At 45.9% G+C, this 17,966-nt stretch overlaps 8 non-coding genes across 8 annotated transcripts; all 8 read left to right on the plus strand.

Annotated features, from left to right (window-relative positions):
• The first annotated feature begins 239 nt into the window (after positions 1–239).
• LOC130347520 (U2 spliceosomal RNA) lies at positions 240–422 on the plus strand. Its single transcript, XR_008885438.1, has one exon. It is a non-coding gene; the product is annotated as a U2 spliceosomal RNA (small nuclear RNA).
• A 2,091-nt stretch (positions 423–2,513) lies between these two features.
• On the plus strand, positions 2,514–2,704 carry LOC130347574 (U2 spliceosomal RNA). The gene has a single exon (XR_008885485.1). It is a non-coding gene; the product is annotated as a U2 spliceosomal RNA (small nuclear RNA).
• A 2,096-nt stretch (positions 2,705–4,800) lies between these two features.
• LOC130347571 (U2 spliceosomal RNA) lies at positions 4,801–4,991 on the plus strand. Its single transcript, XR_008885483.1, has one exon. It is a non-coding gene; the product is annotated as a U2 spliceosomal RNA (small nuclear RNA).
• A 2,093-nt stretch (positions 4,992–7,084) lies between these two features.
• Positions 7,085–7,275, plus strand: LOC130347512 (U2 spliceosomal RNA). The gene has a single exon (XR_008885432.1). It is a non-coding gene; the product is annotated as a U2 spliceosomal RNA (small nuclear RNA).
• Positions 7,276–9,365: 2,090 nt separating this feature from the next.
• On the plus strand, positions 9,366–9,556 carry LOC130347524 (U2 spliceosomal RNA). The gene has a single exon (XR_008885441.1). It is a non-coding gene; the product is annotated as a U2 spliceosomal RNA (small nuclear RNA).
• A 2,103-nt stretch (positions 9,557–11,659) lies between these two features.
• Positions 11,660–11,851, plus strand: LOC130347510 (U2 spliceosomal RNA). Its single transcript, XR_008885430.1, has one exon. It is a non-coding gene; the product is annotated as a U2 spliceosomal RNA (small nuclear RNA).
• Positions 11,852–13,950: 2,099 nt separating this feature from the next.
• LOC130347506 (U2 spliceosomal RNA) lies at positions 13,951–14,141 on the plus strand. Its single transcript, XR_008885427.1, has one exon. It is a non-coding gene; the product is annotated as a U2 spliceosomal RNA (small nuclear RNA).
• A 2,103-nt stretch (positions 14,142–16,244) lies between these two features.
• LOC130347517 (U2 spliceosomal RNA) lies at positions 16,245–16,435 on the plus strand. The gene has a single exon (XR_008885437.1). It is a non-coding gene; the product is annotated as a U2 spliceosomal RNA (small nuclear RNA).
• Positions 16,436–17,966: the final 1,531 nt, after the last annotated feature.

The following is a 17,966-nucleotide window of genomic DNA, read 5'->3' on the forward strand; positions in this document are numbered from 1 at the left end:
GGCTAACGCCAAGGGGGATGCCGGGAGCATTTGTGGTCCCCTAGTAGCTTCGGCGAAAAGGGACATCGAACCTGGAACCTCGCAGGTACCTTTTGGTCCGGAGGCGAAGGGTAAGGTTTGTTGGGGGGCCTCTCTCCTATCGGAGAAGGGCTTGCGATAGACCGCATCCTTTGTGCACTTTTTTTAGTGTAACACGTTTGCACTTTTTCTTGCACTTTGGGTGAATCGAAAGCACGTTCCTCGGCTTTAGATAAAAAAAAAAAAAAAAATCTGTTCTTATCAGTTTAATATCTGATACGTCCCCTATCTGGGGACCATATATTAAATGGATTTTTGAGAACGGGGGCCGATTTCGAAGCTTGCTTCCGTCGCCCTATGCATTGACCCGATATGGCAGTATCTTCGGGTACAGTGCACCACCCCCTTACAGGGTTAAAAAGAAAGATTCCTACTTTCATTGCTACCTGCTTGCTGGCTAGCCAGCTAGCCAGCCCTGTGGGCCTTGCTGCTGCTGCAGCCAAAAAACAAAAGGTGGTGCTGCTGCTGCTTCTGCTTCTGCTTCTGCTTGTGTCTGGCCGCTGTTGGAGCGTCCAGGCACAGGACTTCTGCTGCTGCTGACTAAATGGCCTCCTTAATTGGATCATTTGAGTAGCCAGCACACCTGTGCAGGTAGGGCATGACATGATAGGCAGCTGCCTTGATAGCGGGTGGGTGCTGAATGTTCCTAATTGACAAAATAAGATTAATGCTTATGAAGAAATATAAAATCTCATCCCTTCCCCAATATCGCGCCACACCCCTACCCCTTAATTCCCTGGTTGAACTTGATGGACATATGTCTTTTTTCGACCGTACTAACTATGTAACTATGTAACATAACATGGGGGGGGGGGGGGGGTCTCCTGGCTGTTCACACAGGTGTGTCATTGCTGTACATTGACCATGCATTGCTTCTGTGGTATTGCAAAGGCAAAGACAAATGCTTCCAGCCATCCATTGCACTAATGGATTGGTCATCAGCTGGCTGTCTATGTCCCGCATCAATATAGACCAAAGTACAGAGGGTTAGGCTATGCTATTGTGCACCTACCTGATGCATCAGAAGGTGCGAGGCCCTTGCTAAATTCTGTGCACAGACTTTGAGATCTATACTTTAGACTGTATCTAAACCTGCTCCAACATGGACTGACATTCTGGCCTACTTTCAGCCGATGCGACTTGTCTGTCGCTGAACAGTCGCTTTTTATGTATTCAGCACCTATGTATAATGTTGTAAAAATGCTCTAGAAGCTAAAGTCGCAGAAATGTCACACATATTTGGCCTGCAACTTTCTGTGCGACAAATTCAGACAGGAAAAATCAGTATAAATCCTTAGAAAATTATCCCCCAGTGTCTCCATCTGCTGGCGGTATTGAATAAGCATTGCTGCACTGATGGGGTATGCATTAGACGAAAAAAAAGAAGAAAAAGAAGAATAATACGCCCAGAAAAGAGGCGAAAAGGAGAAAAACGTAAAAAAACGTGAAAAAAAAGTAAGAGGAAGAGAAGGGAAAAAAGGTGGAAATGGGTTTAAAAGTGATTTCGGCGGAGAAATATATATATATATATATATATATATATATATATATATATATATACGCGCACACACACACATATATATATAAACGTATTCTCCGTTGAGATATTGCAGCCGCTGCTGTGTCCAGGCCCAGGAGCCTTAGCACTGTGCTGTGATGTCACTCAATACCACTGACATCACTAGGTGTAAACAACATCTCTCCTTTGCTGTGTATGTGACTATGGAGCTGTTTGGTGATGTCGTCTATTATGGCCTTCATAGAAGCAACAGGAGATTGTTGCATCCATCTAGAACCCTCAGAACTACAGTGCTATGATGTCACTCACTTCCACAGGCCTTGCAGAGTGTAAACAACAACAACCCAGCTTTGTTGTGTATGTAACCATAGGGATTTGTGATGTCACCTAGAACCTTCACAGCAGCGACAGCTTTATGAGGAGCATCAGCACTGCTCTGCCTGAGCAGAACCATCACCGCCATAGGTTGTCAAATAACCCGGGTTTAACCCACACAGGTAAGTCCAATGGGGTGCAGGCATGTCCTCTATGCTTACAGCTTCCCGTGGGTGTTGGTTTGATACCGTTTGGGGACAGCCAAGGAGGCATCTGCAGGCAACAAAGGTAGGTGTGTGCTTGTGTGTGTGTTTCCTATGCAGATCCTAAGCCCAGTGTCACATGCAAGTAGGAGGAGTAAGAAGGGTTCCTGGCAAATCCGGGTTATGGATTGCATTTAAAAAGGCCCCGTGGGAGTGCAATGGGCCCCTGTCTTGCTGCTTAGCAATAATGGTATGGGTTTAGGTTCTGCTGTGTGTACTGGTGGTTGACTGCCCCCCAGCCCAGAGTGTGCATGGAAAATTGTCTGGCAGCCTCCCTGACAGCAAGCAGTGATAGTGCCCATGAAGGGCACCTTGTTGGGCCCGCCCCTTTCACGGTTATCGCTTCTCGGCCTTTTGGCTAAGATCAAGTGTAGTATCTGTTCTTATCAGTTTAATATCTGATACGTCCCCTATCTGGGGACCATATATTAAATGGATTTTTGAGAACGGGGGCCGATTTCGAAGCTTGCTTCCGTCGCCCTATGCATTGACCTGATATGGCAGTATCTTCGGGTACAGTGCACCACCCCCTTACAGGGTTAAAAAGAAAGATTCCTACTTTCATTGCTACCTGCTTGCTGGCTAGCCAGCTAGCCAGCCCTGTGGGCCTTGCTGCTGCTGCAGCCAAAAAACAAAAGGTGGTGCTGCTGCTGCTTCTGCTGCTTCTGCTTCTGCTTGTGTCTGGCCGCTGTTGGAGCGTCCAGGCACAGGACTTCTGCTGCTGCTGACTAAATGGCCTCCTTAATTGGATCATTTGAGTAGCCAGCACACCTGTGCAGGTAGGGCATGACATGATAGGCAGCTGCCTTGATAGCGGGTGGGTGCTGAATGTTCCTAATTGACAAAATAAGATTAATGCTTATGAAGAAATATAAAATCTCATCCCTTCCCCAATATCGCGCCACACCCCTACCCCTTAATTCCCTGGTTGAACTTGATGGACATATGTCTTTTTTCGACCGTACTAACTATGTAACTATGTAACATAACATGGGGGGGGGGGGGTCTCCTGGCTGTTCACACAGGTGTGTCATTGCTGTACATTGACCATGCATTGCTTCTGTGGTATTGCAAAGGCAAAGACAAATGCTTCCAGCCATCCATTGCACTAATGGATTGGTCATCAGCTGGCTGTCTATGTCCCGCATCAATATAGACCAAAGTACAGAGGGTTAGGCTATGCTATTGTGCACCTACCTGATGCATCAGAAGGTGCGAGGCCCTTGCTAAATTCTGTGCACAGACTTTGAGATCTATACTTTAGACTGTATCTAAACCTGCTCCAACATGGACTGACATTCTGGCCTACTTTCAGCCGATGCGACTTGTCTGTCGCTGAACAGTCGCTTTTTATGTATTCAGCACCTATGTATAATGTTGTAAAAATGCTCTAGAAGCTAAAGTCGCAGAAATGTCACACATATTTGGCCTGCAACTTTCTGTGCGACAAATTCAGACAGGAAAAATCAGTATAAATCCTTAGAAAATTATCCCCCAGTGTCTCCATCTGCTGGCGGTATTGAATAAGCATTGCTGCACTGATGGGGTATGCATTAGACGAAAAAAAAGAAGAAAAAGAAGAATAATACGCCCAGAAAAGAGGCGAAAAGGAGAAAAACGTAAAAAAACCTGAAAAAAAAGTAAGAGGAAGAGAAGGGAAAAAAAGGTGGAAATGGGTTTAAAAGTGATTTCGGCGGAGAAATATATATATATATATATATATATATATATATATATATATATATATATATACGCGCACACACACACATATATATAAACGTATTCTCCGTTGAGATATTGCAGCCGCTGCTGTGTCCAGGCCCAGGAGCCTTAGCACTGTGCTGTGATGTCACTCAATACCACTGACATCACTAGGTGTAAACAACATCTCTCCTTTGCTGTGTATGTGACTATGGAGCTGTTTGGTGATGTCGTCTATTATGGCCTTCATAGAAGCAACAGGAGATTGTTGCATCCATCCAGAACCCTCAGAACTACAGTGCTATGATGTCACTCACTTCCACAGGCCTTGCAGAGTGTAAACAACAACAACCCAGCTTTGTTGTGTATGTAACCATAGGGATTTGTGATGTCACCTAGAACCTTCACAGCAGCGACAGCTTTATGAGGAGCATCAGCACTGCTCTGCCTGAGCAGAACCATCACCGCCATAGGTTGTCAAATAACCCGGGTTTAACCCACACAGGTAAGTCCAATGGGGTGCAGGCATGTCCTCTATGCTTACAGCTTCCCGTGGGTGTTGGTTTGATACCGTTTGGGGACAGCCAAGGAGGCATCTGCAGGCAACAAAGGTAGGTGTGTGCTTGTGTGTGTGTTTCCTATGCAGATCCTAAGCCCAGTGTCACATGCAAGTAGGAGGAGTAAGAAGGGTTCCTGGCAAATCCGGGTTATGGATTGCATTTAAAAAGGCCCCGTGGGAGTGCAATGGGCCCCTGTCTTGCTGCTTAGCAATAATGGTATGGGTTTAGGTTCTGCTGTGTGTACTGGTGGTTGACTGCCCCCCAGCCCAGAGTGTGCATGGAAAATTGTCTGGCAGCCTCCCTGACAGCAAGCAGTGATAGTGCCCATGAAGGGCACCTTGTTGGGCCCGCCCCTTTCACGGTTATCGCTTCTCGGCCTTTTGGCTAAGATCAAGTGTAGTATCTGTTCTTATCAGTTTAATATCTGATACGTCCCCTATCTGGGGACCATATATTAAATGGATTTTTGAGAACGGGGGCCGATTTCGAAGCTTGCTTCCGTCGCCCTATGCATTGACCCGATATGGCAGTATCTTCGGGTACAGTGCACCACCCCCTTACAGGGTTAAAAAGAAAGATTCCTACTTTCATTGCTACCTGCTTGCTGGCTAGCCAGCTAGCCAGCCCTGTGGGCCTTGCTGCTGCTGCAGCCAAAAAACAAAAGGTGGTGCTGCTGCTGCTTCTGCTGCTTCTGCTTCTGCTTGTGTCTGGCCGCTGTTTGAGCGTCCAGGCACAGGACTTCTGCTGCTGCTGACTAAATGGCCTCCTTAATTGGATCATTTGAGTAGCCAGCACACCTGTGCAGGTAGGGCATGACATGATAGGCAGCTGCCTTGATAGCGGGTGGGTGCTGAATGTTCCTAATTGACAAAATAAGATTAATGCTTATGAAGAAATATAAAATCTCATCCCTTCCCCAATATCGCGCCACACCCCTACCCCTTAATTCCCTGGTTGAACTTGATGGACATATGTCTTTTTTCGACCGTACTAACTATGTAACTATGTAACATAACATGGGGGGGGGGGGTCTCCTGGCTGTTCACACAGGTGTGTCATTGCTGTACATTGACCATGCATTGCTTCTGTGGTATTGCAAAGACAAAGACAAATGCTTCCAGCCATCCATTGCACTAATGGATTGGTCATCAGCTGGCTGTCTATGTCCCGCATCAATATAGACCAAAGTACAGAGGGTTAGGCTATGCTATTGTGCACCTACCTGATGCATCAGAAGGTGCGAGGCCCTTGCTAAATTCTGTGCACAGACTTTGAGATCTATACTTTAGACTGTATCTAAACCTGCTCCAACATGGACTGACATTCTGGCCTACTTTCAGCCGATGCGACTTGTCTGTCGCTGAACAGTCGCTTTTTATGTATTCAGCACCTATGTATAATGTTGTAAAAATGCTCTAGAAGCTAAAGTCGCAGAAATGTCACACATATTTGGCCTGCAACTTTCTGTGCGACAAATTCAGACAGGAAAAATCAGTATAAATCCTTAGAAAATTATCCCCCAGTGTCTCCATCTGCTGGCGGTATTGAATAAGCATTGCTGCACTGATGGGGTATGCATTAGACGAGAAAAAAGAAGAAAAAGAAGAATAATACGCCCAGAAAAGAGGCGAAAAGGAGAAAAACGTAAAAAAACGTGAAAAAAAAGTAAGAGGAAGAGAAGGGAAAAAAAGGTGGAAATGGGTTTAAAAGTGATTTCGGCGGAGAAATATATATATATATATATATATATATATATATATATATATATATATATACGCGCACACACACACATATATATAAACGTATTCTCCGTTGAGATATTGCAGCCGCTGCTGTGTCCAGGCCCAGGAGCCTTAGCACTGTGCTGTGATGTCACTCAATACCACTGACATCACTAGGTGTAAACAACATCTCTCCTTTGCTGTGTATGTGACTATGGAGCTGTTTGGTGATGTCGTCTATTATGGCCTTCATAGAAGCAACAGGAGATTGTTGCATCCATCTAGAACCCTCAGAACTACAGTGCTATGATGTCACTCACTTCCACAGGCCTTGCAGAGTGTAAACAACAACAACCCAGCTTTGTTGTGTATGTAACCATAGGGATTTGTGATGTCACCTAGAACCTTCACAGCAGCGACAGCTTTATGAGGAGCATCAGCACTGCTCTGCCTGAGCAGAACCATCACCGCCATAGGTTGTCAAATAACCCGGGTTTAACCCACACAGGTAAGTCCAATGGGGTGCAGGCATGTCCTCTATGCTTACAGCTTCCCGTGGGTGTTGGTTTGATACCGTTTGGGGACAGCCAAGGAGGCATCTGCAGGCAACAAAGGTAGGTGTGTGCTTGTGTGTGTGTTTCCTATGCAGATCCTAAGCCCAGTGTCACATGCAAGTAGGAGGAGTAAGAAGGGTTCCTGGCAAATCCGGGTTATGGATTGCATTTAAAAAGGCCCCGTGGGAGTGCAATGGGCCCCTGTCTTGCTGCTTAGCAATAATGGTATGGGTTTAGGTTCTGCTGTGTGTACTGGTGGTTGACTGCCCCCCAGCCCAGAGTGTGCATGGAAAATTGTCTGGCAGCCTCCCTGACAGCAAGCAGTGATAGTGCCCATGAAGGGCACCTTGTTGGGCCCGCCCCTTTCACGGTTATCGCTTCTCGGCCTTTTGGCTAAGATCAAGTGTAGTATCTGTTCTTATCAGTTTAATATCTGATACGTCCCCTATCTGGGGACCATATATTAAATGGATTTTTGAGAACGGGGGCCGATTTCGAAGCTTGCTTCCGTCGCCCTATGCATTGACCCGATATGGCAGTATCTTCGGGTACAGTGCACCACCCCCTTACAGGGTTAAAAAGAAAGATTCCTACTTTCATTGCTACCTGCTTGCTGGCTAGCCAGCTAGCCAGCCCTGTGGGCCTTGCTGCTGCTGCAGCCAAAAAACAAAAGGTGGTGCTGCTGCTGCTTCTGCTGCTTCTGCTTCTGCTTGTGTCTGGCCGCTGTTTGAGCGTCCAGGCACAGGACTTCTGCTGCTGCTGACTAAATGGCCTCCTTAATTGGATCATTTGAGTAGCCAGCACACCTGTGCAGGTAGGGCATGACATGATAGGCAGCTGCCTTGATAGCGGGTGGGTGCTGAATGTTCCTAATTGACAAAATAAGATTAATGCTTATGAAGAAATATAAAATCTCATCCCTTCCCCAATATCGCGCCACACCCCTACCCCTTAATTCCCTGGTTGAACTTGATGGACATATGTCTTTTTTCGACCGTACTAACTATGTAACTATGTAACATAACATGGGGGGGGGGGGGTCTCCTGGCTGTTCACACAGGTGTGTCATTGCTGTACATTGACCATGCATTGCTTCTGTGGTATTGCAAAGGCAAAGACAAATGCTTCCAGCCATCCATTGCACTAATGGATTGGTCATCAGCTGGCTGTCTATGTCCCGCATCAATATAGACCAAAGTACAGAGGGTTAGGCTATGCTATTGTGCACCTACCTGATGCATCAGAAGGTGCGAGGCCCTTGCTAAATTCTGTGCACAGACTTTGAGATCTATACTTTAGACTGTATCTAAACCTGCTCCAACATGGACTGACATTCTGGCCTACTTTCAGCCGATGCGACTTGTCTGTCGCTGAACAGTCGCTTTTTATGTATTCAGCACCTATGTATAATGTTGTAAAAATGCTCTAGAAGCTAAAGTCGCAGAAATGTCACACATATTTGGCCTGCAACTTTCTGTGCGACAAATTCAGACAGGAAAAATCAGTATAAATCCTTAGAAAATTATCCCCCAGTGTCTCCATCTGCTGGCGGTATTGAATAAGCATTGCTGCACTGATGGGGTATGCATTAGACGAGAAAAAAGAAGAAAAAGAAGAATAATACGCCCAGAAAAGAGGCGAAAAGGAGAAAAACGTAAAAAAACGTGAAAAAAAAGTAAGAGGAAGAGAAGGGAAAAAAAGGTGGAAATGGGTTTAAAAGTGATTTCGGCGGAGAAATATATATATATATATATATATATATATATATATATATATATATACGCGCACACACACACATATATATAAACGTATTCTCCGTTGAGATATTGCAGCCGCTGCTGTGTCCAGGCCCAGGAGCCTTAGCACTGTGCTGTGATGTCACTCAATACCACTGACATCACTAGGTGTAAACAACATCTCTCCTTTGCTGTGTATGTGACTATGGAGCTGTTTGGTGATGTCGTCTATTATGGCCTTCATAGAAGCAACAGGAGATTGTTGCATCCATCTAGAACCCTCAGAACTACAGTGCTATGATGTCACTCACTTCCACAGGCCTTGCAGAGTGTAAACAACAACAACCCAGCTTTGTTGTGTATGTAACCATAGGGATTTGTGATGTCACCTAGAACCTTCACAGCAGCGACAGCTTTATGAGGAGCATCAGCACTGCTCTGCCTGAGCAGAACCATCACCGCCATAGGTTGTCAAATAACCCGGGTTTAACCCACACAGGTAAGTCCAATGGGGTGCAGGCATGTCCTCTATGCTTACAGCTTCCCGTGGGTGTTGGTTTGATACCGTTTGGGGACAGCCAAGGAGGCATCTGCAGGCAACAAAGGTAGGTGTGTGCTTGTGTGTGTGTTTCCTATGCAGATCCTAAGCCCAGTGTCACATGCAAGTAGGAGGAGTAAGAAGGGTTCCTGGCAAATCCGGGTTATGGATTGCATTTAAAAAGGCCCCGTGGGAGTGCAATGGGCCCCTGTCTTGCTGCTTAGCAATAATGGTATGGGTTTAGGTTCTGCTGTGTGTACTGGTGGTTGACTGCCCCCCAGCCCAGAGTGTGCATGGAAAATTGTCTGGCAGCCTCCCTGACAGCAAGCAGTGATAGTGCCCATGAAGGGCACCTTGTTGGGCCCGCCCCTTTCACGGTTATCGCTTCTCGGCCTTTTGGCTAAGATCAAGTGTAGTATCTGTTCTTATCAGTTTAATATCTGATACGTCCCCTATCTGGGGACCATATATTAAATGGATTTTTGAGAACGGGGGCCGATTTCGAAGCTTGCTTCCGTCGCCCTATGCATTGACCCGATATGGCAGTATCTTCGGGTACAGTGCACCACCCCCTTACAGGGTTAAAAAGAAAGATTCCTACTTTCATTGCTACCTGCTTGCTGGCTAGCCAGCTAGCCAGCCCTGTGGGCCTTGCTGCTGCTGCAGCCAAAAAACAAAAGGTGGTGCTGCTGCTGCTTCTGCTGCTTCTGCTTCTGCTTGTGTCTGGCCGCTGTTGGAGCGTCCAGGCACAGGACTTCTGCTGCTGCTGACTAAATGGCCTCCTTAATTGGATCATTTGAGTAGCCAGCACACCTGTGCAGGTAGGGCATGACATGATAGGCAGCTGCCTTGATAGCGGGTGGGTGCTGAATGTTCCTAATTGACAAAATAAGATTAATGCTTATGAAGAAATATAAAATCTCATCCCTTCCCCAATATCGCGCCACACCCCTACCCCTTAATTCCCTGGTTGAACTTGATGGACATATGTCTTTTTTCGACTGTACTAACTATGTAACTATGTAACATAACATGGGGGGGGGGGGGGGGGTCTCCTGGCTGTTCACACAGGTGTGTCATTGCTGTACATTGACCATGCATTGCTTCTGTGGTATTGCAAAGGCAAAGACAAATGCTTCCAGCCATCCATTGCACTAATGGATTGGTCATCAGCTGGCTGTCTATGTCCCGCATCAATATAGACCAAAGTACAGAGGGTTAGGCTATGCTATTGTGCACCTACCTGATGCATCAGAAGGTGCGAGGCCCTTGCTAAATTCTGTGCACAGACTTTGAGATCTATACTTTAGACTGTATCTAAACCTGCTCCAACATGGACTGACATTCTGGCCTACTTTCAGCCGATGCGACTTGTCTGTCGCTGAACAGTCGCTTTTTATGTATTCAGCACCTATGTATAATGTTGTAAAAATGCTCTAGAAGCTAAAGTCGCAGAAATGTCACACATATTTGGCCTGCAACTTTCTGTGCGACAAATTCAGACAGGAAAAAATCAGTATAAATCCTTAGAAAATTATCCCCCAGTGTCTCCATCTGCTGGCGGTATTGAATAAGCATTGCTGCACTGATGGGGTAGATGCATTAGACGAAAAAAAAGAAGAAAAAGAAGAATAATACGCCCAGAAAAGAGGCGAAAAGGAGAAAAACGTAAAAAAACGTGAAAAAAAAGTAAGAGGAAGAGAAGGGAAAAAAAGGTGGAAATGGGTTTAAAAGTGATTTCGGCGGAGAAATATTATATATATATATATATATATATTATATATATATATATATAACGCGCACACACACACATATATATAAACGTATTCTCCGTTGAGATATTGCAGCCGCTGCTGTGTCCAGGCCCAGGAGCCTTAGCACTGTGCTGTGATGTCACTCAATACCACTGACATCACTAGGTGTAAACAACATCTCTCCTTTGCTGTGTATGTGACTATGGAGCTGTTTGGTGATGTCGTCTATTATGGCCTTCATAGAAGCAACAGGAGATTGTTGCATCCATCTAGAACCCTCAGAACTACAGTGCTATGATGTCACTCACTTCCACAGGCCTTGCAGAGTGTAAACAACAACAACCCAGCTTTGTTGTGTATGTAACCATAGGGATTTGTGATGTCACCTAGAAACCTTCACAGCAGCGACCAGCTTTATGAAGGAGCATCAGCACTGCTCTGCCTGAGCAGAACCATCACCGCCATAGGTTGTCAAATACCCGGGTTAACCCACACAGGTAAGTCCAATGGGGTGGCAGGCATGTCCTCTATGCTTACAGCTTCCCGTGGGTGTTGGTTTGATACCGTTTGGGGACAGCCAAGGAGGCATCTGCAGGCAACAAAGGTAGGTGTGTGCTTGTGTGTGTGTTTCCTATGCAGATCCTAAGCCCAGTGTCACATGCAAGTAGGAGGAGTAAGAAGGGTTCCTGGCAAATCCGGGTTATGGATTGCATTTAAAAAGGCCCCGTGGGAGTGCAATGGGCCCCTGTCTTGCTGCTTAGCAATAATGGTATGGGGTTTAGGTTCTGCTGTGTGTACTGGTGGTTGACTGCCCCCCCAGCCCAGAGTGTGCATGGAAAATTGTCTGGCAGCCTCCCTGACAGCAAGCAGTGATAGTGCCCATGAAGGGCACCTTGTTGGGCCCGCCCCTTTCCACGGTTATCGCTTCTCGGCCTTTTGGCTAAGATCAAGTGTAGTATCTGTTCTTATCAGTTTAATATCTGATACGTCCCCTATCTGGGGGACCATATATTAAATGGATTTTTGAGAACGGGGGCCGATTTCGAAGCTTGCTTCCGTCGCCCTATGCATTGACCCGATATGGCAGTATCTTCGGGTACAGTGCACCACCCCCTTACAGGGTTAAAAAGAAAGATTCCTACTTTCATTGCTACCTGCTTGCTGGCTAGCCAGCTAGCCAGCCCTGTGGGCCTTGCTGCTGCTGCTGCGAGCCAAAAAACAAAAGGTGGTGCTGCTGCTGCTTCTGCTGCTTCTGCTTCTGCTTGTGTCTGGCCGCTGTTGGAGCGTCCAGACACAGGACTTCTGCTGCTGCTGACTAAATGGCCTCCTTAATTGGATCATTTGAGTAGCCAGCACACCTGTGCAGGTAGGGCATTGACATGATAGGCAGCTGCCTTGATGGCGGGTGGGTGCTGAATGTTCCTAATTGACAAAAATAAGATTAATGCTTATGAAGAAATATAAAATCTCATCCCTTCCCCAATATCGCGCCACACCCCTACCCCTTAATTCCCTGGTTGAACTTGATGGACATATGTCTTTTTTCGACCGTACTAACTATGTAACTATGTAACATTAACATTGGGGGGGGGGGGGTCTCCTGGCTGTTCACACAGGTGTGTCATTGCTGTACATTGACCATGCATTGCTTCTGTGGTATTGCAAAGGCAAAGACAAATGCTTCCAGCCATCCATTGCACTAATGGATTGGTCATCAGCTGGCTGTCTATGTCCCGCATCAATATAGACCAAAGTACAGAGGGTTAGGCTATGCTATTGTGCACCTACCTGATGCATCAGAAGGTGCGAGGCCCTTGCTAAATTCTGTGCACAGACTTTGAGATCTATACTTTAGACTGTATCTAAACCTGCTCCAACATGGACTTGACATTCTGGCCTACTTTCAGCCGATGCGACTTGTCTGTCGCTGAACAGTCGCTTTTTTATGTATTCAGCACCTATGTATAATGTTGTAAAAATGCTCTAGAAGCTAAAGTCGCAGAAATGTCACACATATTTGGCCTGCAACTTTCTGTGCGACAAATTCAGACAGGAAAAATCAGTATAAATCCTTAGAAAAATTATCCCCCAGTGTCTCCATCTGCTGGCGGTATTGAATAAGCATTGCTGCCACTGATGGGGTATGCATTAGACGAAAAAAAAGAAGAAAAAGAAGAATAATACGCCCAGAAAAGAGGCGAAAAGGAGAAAAAACGTAAAAAAAACGTGAAAAAAATGTAAGAGGAAGAGAAGGGAAAAAAAGGGTGGAAATGGGTTTAAAAGTGATTTCGGCGGAGAAATATATATATATATATATATATATATATATATATATATATATACGCGCACACACACACATATATATAAACGTATTCTCCGTTGAGATATTGCAGCCGCTGCTGTTTCCAGGCCCAGGAGCCTTAGCACTGTGCTGTGATGTCACTCAATACCACTGACATCACTAGGTGTAAACAACATCTCTCCTTTGCTGTGTATGTGACTATGGAGCTGTTTGGTGATGTCGTCTATTATGGCCTTCATAGAAGCAACAGGAGATTGTTGCATCCATCTAGAACCCTCAGAACTACAGTGCTATGATGTCACTCACTTCCACAGGCCTTGCAGAGTGTAAACAACAACAACCCAGCTTTGTTGTGTATGTAACCATAGGATTTGTGATGTCACCTAGAACCTTCACAGCAGCGACAGCTTTATGAGGAGCATCAGCACTGCTCTGCCTGAGCAGAACCATCACCGCCATAGGTTGTCAAATAACCCGGGTTTAACCCACACAGGTAAGTCCAATGGGTGCAGGCATGTCCTCTATGCTTACAGCTTCCCGTGGGTGTTGGTTTGATACCGTTTGGGGACAGCCAAGGAGGCATCTGCAGGCAACAAAGGTAGGTGTGTGCTTGTGTGTGTGTTTCCTATGCAGATCCTAAGCCCAGTGTCACATGCAAGTAGGAGGAGTAAGAAGGGTTCCTGGCAAATCCGGGTTATGGATTGCATTTAAAAAGGCCCCGTGGGAGTGCAATGGGCCCCTGTCTTGCTGCTTAGACTAATGGTATGGGTTTAGGTTCTGCTGTGTGTACTGGTGGTTGACTGCCCCCCAGCCCAGAGTGTGCATGGAAATTGTCTGGCAGCCTCCCTGACAGCAAGCAGTGATAGTGCCCATGAAGGGCACCTTGTTGGGCCCGCCCCTTTCACGGTTATCGCTTCTCGGCCTTTTGGCTAAGATCAAGTGTAGTATCTGTTCTTATCAGTTTAATGTCTGATACGTCCCCTATCTGGGGACCATATATTAAATGGATTTTTGAGAACGGGGGCCGATTTCGAAGCTTGCTTCCGTCGCCCTATGCATTGACCCGATATGGCAGTATCTTCGGGTACAGTGCACCACCCCCTTACAGGGTTAAAAAGAAAGATTCCTACTTTCATTGCTACCTGCTTGCTGGCTAGCCAGCTAGCCAGCCCTGTGGGCCTTGCTGCTGCTGCAGCCAAAAAACACAAAAGGTGGTGCAGCTGCTGCTTCTGCTGCTTCTGCTTCTGCTTGTGTCTGGCCGCTGTTGGAGCGTCCAGGCACAGGACTTCTGCTGCTGCTGACTAAATGGCCTCCTTAATTGGATCATTTGAGTAGCCAGCACACCTGTGCAGGTAGGGCATGACATGATAGGCAGCTGCCTTGATAGCGGGTGGGTGCTGAATGTTCCTAATTGACAAAATAAGATTAATGCTTATGAAGAAATATAAAATCTCATCCCTTCCCCATATCGCGCCACACCCCTACCCCTTAATTCCCTGGTTGAACTTGATGGACATATGTCTTTTTTCGACCGTACTAACTATGTAACTATGTAACATAACATGGGGGGGGGGGGGGTCTCCTGGCTGTTCACACAGGTGTGTCATTGCTGTACATTGACCATGCATTGCTTCTGTGGTATTGCAAAGGCAAAGACAAATGCTTCCAGCCATCCATTGCACTAATGGATTGGTCATCAGCTGGCTGTCTATGTCCCGCATCAATATAGACCAAAGTACAGAGGGTTAGGCTATGCTATTGTGCACCTACCTGATGCATCAGAAGGTGCGAGGCCCCTTGCTAAATTCTGTGCACAGACTTTGAGATCTATACTTTAGACTGTATCTAAACCTGCTCCAACATGGACTGACATTTCTGGCCTACTTTCAGCCGATGCGACTTGTCTGTCGCTGAACAGTCGCTTTTTATGTATTCAGCACCTATGTATAATGTTGTAAAAATGCTCTAGAAGCTAAAGTCGCAGAAATGTCACACATATTTGGCCTGCAACTTTCTGTGCGACAAATTCAGACAGGAAAAATCAGTATAAATCCTTAGAAAATTATCCCCCAGTGTCTCCATCTGCTGGCGGTATTGAATAAGCATTGCTGCACTGATGGGGTATGCATTAGACGAAAAAAAAAGAAGAAAAAGAAGAATAATACGCCAGAAAGAGGCGAAAAGGAGAAAAACGTAAAAAAACGTGAAAAAAAAGTAAGAGGAAGAGAAGGGAAAAAAGGTGGAAATGGGTTTAAAAGTGATTTCGGCGGAGAAATATAATATATATATATATATAATATATATATATATATATATATACGCGCACACACACACATATATATAACGTATTCTCCGTTGAGATATGCAGCCGCTGCTGTGTCCAGGCCCAGGAGCCTTAGCACTGTGCTGTGATGTCACTCAATACCACTGACATCACTAGGTGTAAACAACATCTCTCCTTTGCTGTGTATGTGACTATGGAGCTGTTTGGTGATGTCGTCTATTATGGCCTTCATAGAAGCAACAGGAGATTGTTGCATCCATCTAGAACCCTCAGAACTACAGTGCTATGATGTCACACACTTCCACAGGCCTTGCAGAGTGTAAACAACAACAACCCAGCTTTGTGTGTATGTAACCATAGGGATTTGTGATGTCACCTAGAAACCTTCACAGCAGCGACAGCTTTATGAGGAGCATCAGCACTGCTCTGCCTGAGCAGAACCATCACCGCCATAGGTTGTCAAATCAACCCGGGTGTTTAACCACACAGGTAAGATCCAATGGGGTGCAGGCATGTCCTCTATGCTTACAGCCCTCCCGTGGGTGTTGGTTTGATACCAGTTTGGGGACAGCCCAAGGAGGCATCTGCAGGCAACAAAGATAGGGTGTGTGCTTGTGTGTGTGTTTCCTATGCAGATCTAAGCCCAGTGTGCTCCACTCCATGCAAGTAGGAGGAGTAAGAAAGGGTTCCTGGCAAATCCGGGTTATGGATTGCATTTAAAAAGGCCCCGTGGGAGTGCAATGGGCCCCTGTCTTGCTGCTTAGCAATAATGGTATGGGTTTAGGTTCTGCTGTGTGTACTGGTGGTTGACTGCCCCCAGCCCAGAGTGTGCATGGAAAATTGTCTGGCAGCCTCCCTGACAGCAAGCAGTGATAGTGCCCATGAAGGGCACCTTGTTGGGCCCGCCCCTTTCACGGTTATCGCTTCTCGGCCTTTTGGCTAAGATCAAGTGTAGTATCTGTTCTTATCAGTTTAATATCTGATACGTCCCCTATCTGGGGACCATATATTAAATGGATTTTTGAGAACGGGGGCCGATTTTGAAGCTTGCTTCCGTCGCCTATGCATTGACCCGATATGGCCAGTATCTTCGGGTACAGTGCACCACCCCCTTACAGGGTAAAAAGAAAGATTCCTACTTTCATTGCTACCTGCTTGCTGGCTAGCCAGCTAGCCAGCCCTGTGGGCCTTGCTGCTGCTGCAGCCAAAAAACAAAAGGTGGTGCTGCTGCTGCTTCTGCTGCTTCTGCTTCTGCTTGGTGTCTGGCCGCTGTTGGAGCGTCCAGGCACAGGACTTCTGCTGCTGCTGACTAAATGGCCTCCTTAATTGGATCATTTGAGTAGCCAGCACACCTGTGCAGGTAGGGCATGACATGATAGGCAGCTGCCTTGATAGCGGGTGGGTGCTGAAATGTTCCTAATTGACAAAATAAGATTAATGCTTATGAAGAAATATAAAATCTCATCCCTTCCCCAATATCGCGCCACACCCCTACCCCTTAATTCCCTGGTTGAACTTGATGGACATATGTCTTTTTTCGACCGTACTAACTATGTAACTATGTAACATAACATGGGGGGGGGGGGGGGTCTCCTGGCTGTTCACACAGGTGTGTCATTGCTGTACATTGACCATGCATTGCTTCTGTGGTATTGCAAAGGCAAGACAAATGCTTCCAGCCATCCATTGCACTAATGGATTGGTCATCAGCTGGCTGTCTATGTCCCCGCATCAATATAGACCAAGTACAGAGGGGTTAGGCTATGCTATTGTGCACCTACCTGATGCATCAGAAGGTGCGAGGCCCTTGCTAAATTCTGTGCACAGACTTTGAGATCTATACTTTAGACTGTATCTAAACCTGCTCCAACATGGACTGACATTCTGGCCTACTTTCAGCCGATGCGACTTGTCTGTCGCTGATCAGTCGCTTTTTATGTATTCAGCACCTATGTATAATGTTGTAAAAATGCTCTAGAAGCTAAAGTCGCAGAAATGTCACACATATTTGGCCTGCAACTTTCTGTGCGACAAATTCAGACAGGAAAAATCAGTATAAATCCTTAGAAAATTATCCCCCAGTGTCTCCATCTGCTGGCGGTATTGAATAAGCATTGCTGCACTGATGGGGTATGCATTAGACGAAAAAAAAGAAGAAAAAGAAGAATAATACGCCCAGAAAAGAGGCGAAAAGGAGAAAAACGTAAAAAAAACGTGAAAAAAAAGTAAGAGGAAGAGAAGGAAAAAAAGGTGGAAATGGGTTTAAAAGTGATTTCGGCGGAGAAATATATATATATATATATATATATATATATATATATACGCGCACACACACACATATATATAAACGTATTCTCCGTTGAGATATTGCAGCCGCTGCTGTGTCCAGGCCCAGGAGCCTTAGCACTGTGCTGTGATGTCACTCAAAACCAGTGACATCACTAGGTGTAAACAACATCTCTCCTTTGCTGTGTATGTGACTATGGAGCTGTTTGGTGATGTCGTCTATTATGGCCTTTCATAGAAGCAACAGGAGATTGTTGCATCCATCTAGAACCCTCAGAACTACAGTGCTATGATGTCACTCACTTCCACAGGCCTTGCAGAGTGTAACAACAACAACCCAGCTTTGGTTGTGTAT

The sequence above is a fragment of the Hyla sarda genome, unplaced genomic scaffold, assembly GCF_029499605.1.
Source record: "Hyla sarda isolate aHylSar1 unplaced genomic scaffold, aHylSar1.hap1 scaffold_841, whole genome shotgun sequence".
Taxonomy (NCBI): Eukaryota; Metazoa; Chordata; class Amphibia; order Anura; family Hylidae; genus Hyla; species Hyla sarda.